This window comes from Bos javanicus, chromosome 13, assembly GCF_032452875.1.
Source record: "Bos javanicus breed banteng chromosome 13, ARS-OSU_banteng_1.0, whole genome shotgun sequence".
NCBI classification, from domain to species: domain Eukaryota; kingdom Metazoa; phylum Chordata; class Mammalia; order Artiodactyla; family Bovidae; genus Bos; species Bos javanicus.
In genome coordinates this window covers 40319654-40324972 of record NC_083880.1, presented here as the reverse complement: position 1 = coordinate 40324972, position 5319 = coordinate 40319654, and positions in this window count along the sequence as shown.

Genomic DNA, 5319 nt, shown 5'->3' with positions numbered 1-5319 from the left:
AATATTCCATGTGCCTTGTGGCCAAAAAAAAAAAAAACCCATAAAACAGAAACAGTATAGTAACAGATTTAATAAGGACGTTAAAAATGGTCCACACATACACAAAAAAGTTTTTTAAAAATATAAAATCAAAGAGTGTTCAAGGAAATAACCCTCAGTACCAAAATTATCTCACATCACAAAACAGAAACTAGCCACTAAAAATGAACTTTGACTGGAGGAAAAGCATATGCAAAATAGGTACTTACAAAATAGAAAAACAAAGCTTTCAATATCTTCTATCAGAAAACACCTGGTTTGTGAGTCTGTGTCTGTGAATTTGAGCTGTTTCCTGAAGTTGATGGTTTGAGGTTTCTACAGAATCCTGGAAATCCACACTTTATCTTCACTATGAAAAGGAGCAGTTTGGGTCCCCAACAAAGATGCATGATTGGGTCACTTGCCTCAGAAAGAAGTGACTTCTTTGGGGAGGAGAAAGGAAGCCAGGTGATGTCGACAGCTGAAGACCTGGAGGAGAGGGAGGAACTGCAGTGGGAAACGGAGAGGAGGAGCCTCTGCCCGTCAGGACACGGGGCGGGGGGGGGCCTCTCCTGCCTGTCTCCTTCCTCCACCCGAGGACAGGAGGCCACGGAATACAATGGCCATGAACCAAGGATGTCACCCCCACCAGGGCAGGAGGCTCGAGCTGTCAAGGTATTTTACATTTAAAAAACTATAAATGTACATTCTTATACTGCGCTGAAAGTCATTCAAACTAAAACCTCTGAGTACCTGGGCCCTGGCTGGCAGCTGTTGTCATTCAGTTGCTCAGTTGTGTCTGACTCTGCGAGACCATGGACTGCAGCAAACCAGGCTTCCCCATCCTTTACTATCTCCCGGCGCTTGCTCAAACTCATGCCCATTGAGTCAGTGATGCCATCCAACTGTCTTTTCCTCTGTTGCCCACTTCTCCTCCAGGCTTCAATCTTTCCCAGCATCAGGGTCTTTTCCAATGAGTCAGCTCTTCACATTCAGTGGCCAAAGTATTGGAGTTTCAGCTTCAGCATCAGTCCTTCCAATAAATAGTCAGGGCTGATTTCCTTGAGGATTGACTGGTTTGATCTCCTTGTAGTCCAAGGGACTCTCAAGAATCTTCTCCAGCAACACAGTTCTAAAGCATCAATTCTTCCTGATCCCCTGATATCAATCATCTTTTACTTACATCTAAGTCAGCAGTTTGCCAAGAACAAGGAGTCAAAGATGAATATTTAAAAAAAAACAGTATGACTTTTTTTTTTTAACCATCCTGGGAAACAAGATTTAGAAACAAATGTTTAAAGAAAAATTATGTAAACTGCTTTTAAATTGAAGAACTTTCCCCCATGGGGTTACAATAAAATTGCCAAAAATCTTTCAGTTGAAACAAAGTATAGCAAAGTTGTCAGGAGGGAGAAGCAGAACCCAGAGCAAATTACCTAAGTCCAGTGAAGTTAAGGGGGCTTCACAGGTGGCTCTGTGGTAAAGAACCTGCCTGCCAATGCAGGAGACACAAGAGACTAGGGTTCGATCCCTGTGTCAGGAAGATCCCCTGGGGGAGGAAATGGCAACCAACTCTAGTATTCTTGCCTGGAAAAATCCTACAGACAGAGGAACCTAGCCGACTACAGCCTATGGGGTCGCAAAGAGTTGGATACGACTGAGTGACTGAGCACACACAGTGAAGTTAAGGAACTTGGGGAAACCACTCTGGTGACTCTAGGCCTTCTGGGCAGAGTATTTATTCCCTTGGAGCTGCCGGGCTGGGGAGTCTTTCCAGATGGAAGAGCCTCACATACAACGTGACTCTCTTGGGTCAGAGGCATTCTTCAAGGACGACTGGAAGATGTTTTACCGCTGTCGGACTCTTTGTGACCCCGTGGACTGCAGCACGCCAGGCCTCCCTGTCCGTCACCAACTCCTGGAGCTTGCTCAAACTCATGTCCATCAAGTCAGCGATGCCATCCAACCATCTCATCCTCTGTCGTCCCCTTCTCCTCCTGCTCTCAATCTTTCCCAGCATCAGGATCTTTTCCAGTGAGTCAGTTCTTTGCATCAGGTGGCCAAAGTATTGGAGCTTCAGCTTCAGCATCAGTTCTTCCAATTAGTATTCAGGAGTGATTTCCTTTAGGATTGACAGTAGAAGCCTGCTCTGAAAAGACACATTTATTTTCTGGTCCACACTGCCACCTGCTGGTCTAACCATCTCACTATATTAAGCATTTGCTGTTTCCAGTAGATTCAGTATTAATATTTTATTCTAAGATTCATAACATGACTGAGCGACTGAACTGAACTGAACTAAGATTCATATACTTGTGACTTCCCTGGTGGTCCAGTGGCTAAGACTCAGAGCTCCCAATGCTGGGGCCCAGGTTATATCCTTGGTCAGGGATCTAGCTCCCACAAGCCACAACTAAGAGCTCACGTGCTGCAGCTAAGACCTGGCGAAGCCAGACAAATAAAAATAAATAAATATTTTAAAAATTCACATACTTGACATGTGACTTCACTCTATTTCCAACACACTTTATGGAAACAGTTAATAAACCAACTCATCAAACACAAGTCAACTCATGTTGACTACTACGTGAAGGGAAAGAAGTCAAGAAGCTAAAAGTAACTCAGTGTCTCTGAGCTTCCCTGTCTCATTTGGATAATTAGTACCTACACATGTCAGTGGTTAGATTGCCTGGTAATTACAGCCTATGTTAAACAGGTAAATCTGATAGCCCCACAAAGGCTGTTGATGAAATATCTTGGTATGCAGTCGGAGCCCCATGGCAATTAGTGGGCTGTTACGGGGTTTTTATATATGCAAATAAATATTTAACAGGAAAATGTCTCTAGAAGACAGACAGCAGGTTCAGGGGAAGCGGTGATTTGTTACCAGTGTGGACTACTTTGGAGACTTCAGTGATGCAGTAGGCAGAAAACTGTCAACGTGTATTTTGAACACCATATCAGAGGGGCCTTCGGAACCGGGATGTTCATTTATTAATAGCTGTCACACACATAACAGATTTGCAGACCGTCAAAGGTTAATCACTTTTGTCCTCCCCTATAAGCCTGAATTTTCTTCTCTTCTCATCACCTCTTGTGCATGCTGAGTCACTTCAGTCTTGTCTAACTCTTTTGAGACCCCATGGACTGTAGCCCACTTCTGTCCATGGAAATTCTCCAGGCAAGAACACTGGAGTGGGATCCTCCCGACCCAAGGATCAAACCCACATCTCTTATGACCCCTGCATTGGCAGGCAGGTTCTTTACCACTGGTGCCACCTGGGAGCATCACCTCTCACTGACACATAAATAAAAGGAAAGGAAAATGAGGAAGAAGAGAGAAAAGGGGAGGAAGAAAAACACAAAGAAAGTTCCCAGGGAACTGTTATACATCTGATACATGTAGGTAAAACTGCTACTCCCGCTATAAAAAATTCCAAGACAAAAGGAGAAGCCTGTGTTTGCTCTTCTAACCAAAAGAAAAGCCATAGGAAATAAATAAACAGACAATAAATAGACAGCTGTTTGCAATAAATAGACAGCTTCTGATGTTTTCTTTTTCTAATTTTTAAACATTTTTTCTATTTGGACCATTTCATTTTTAAAGTCGTTATTGAATTTATTATATTATTGCTTCTGTTCTTTTTATGTTGGAGAGTGGAGACTCTGTTAATATGGGAACATATATGCGAGGCACTGGGAGACTTGGTACTCACAGTTTTGGCCCCGAGGCACATGGGCTACTCACTCCCAGACCAGGGATTGAACCTGCACGCCCTGCATTCGAAGGCAAAATCTTAACTGTTGGATGGCCAAGGAAGTCCCTGGAGCTTCTGATATTTTCTGGTGAATAACATATGTAAAATGAAATGGGGGGTTTTCTAAAGAAGAGATGGGATGGAGATTTGACTGAGTCACAGGCTCTGAAATAGTCAGAAAACAGATCTTAAGGGAGAAAGCTGGTTCTATATGGACTGCCCCGAATGTGATTGCTTCTGGAACTGGAGCCTCCTTTACTTCTATTAAGATGATCAACAGGCCACCCTGAAGTTCTGAAATAAGAGAGACTTCCTAAGTGTAAAACCATCCCCACCTGAAGAAAAACAGGTCAGCAACACGGTATCGCTCTGCTTTTCCCACAGATCAATGAAGTAGACCTCTCTGTATAATCTGAGGGTCCTGAGACTTTTCTCTGTAAATAGAATTCTTGTAAATCCAGTACTTTTCCTAGAGGTTTTTGAAAGGACTCCTTCGTGGCAAATTCTGACAAGCAAGTGGCCCTGCCAGTTTTTCTGGGAGGATATCTGGGTTTCTCCTAGAGACACAGGCATCCTAGTTAAGTAAAAGTCCATGAATTTAAAAGAATGGTGGATACGGAACACAGTGTGTGTTCCTGGAGGTTCAAGGGAGCAGGCTTCAGAGAGGAGGTACACAGCATGTGATGGACAGGGTGTGTGCAGGAGACACAGCATGGAGTGTGCATCCCTGGCTGAGACAAAGGTCCTCCCGGCTCAAGGCAGACTGTGACTCAGCTGTCCACTCACTGGGCCCCAGTTCCCATTTCCATACCCCCACTTCCGCAGCACCTAGGATGGGCTGAGCGCCCCACTTTGGGGCATTTCCTGGGGCCCCTCCACTGTGCCCCACTGGATCACAGCTCTCCAGGGTTTTCTCAAGTCCAGGCTCTCCTCTGTAGGACTCAATCTTCCCTAACAGTCATCCACATTTGTTCTTTACAGGAGGATGTGTAAACAACTTTTACTAGAGGGAAATGCCCATGAACAAGACCACACTCCACGGACCTCCCCTTATCTTGGCACCTGCTGCTTGGAGGGCCTGGACTCATACATTTGGGAGGAGGAATTTGTTAGAAGAACATGCGGCAGCCCGCAAGCTGTAAGGAAAACCCCAGTCAGTGTCCAGTAATCTAAGCACTGAAAACTAGTGGATGGTCAGTCAAGGCCCCATCATCAGCATGAACATGTCCCAGTCCCTTTCTGCCTCAGAACGGGAACTGACTGACCTCACATACGTATGACCTGACGTAGGTCACGAACCCACACTTGTCTGGTTTGCCAGGCCCTCCAAGACTGTCTGTAACAGGAAAGCATAGCCCCCTAAGGAGAAGTGGAAAAGAAGGAACGGCAGTGGGATGAACAAGGACGACCATGCATAGTCCAGGATGTTCTCTGCTGAGTCCTAAAGTGTCACCATAGAGCCGAGCTCCACATATCTGCCGCAGAGTCTGGCAGTGCCCTGCCCAAGTTCCCTCACCGCTCCCCTGCTCTTCTTTGTCTCAAA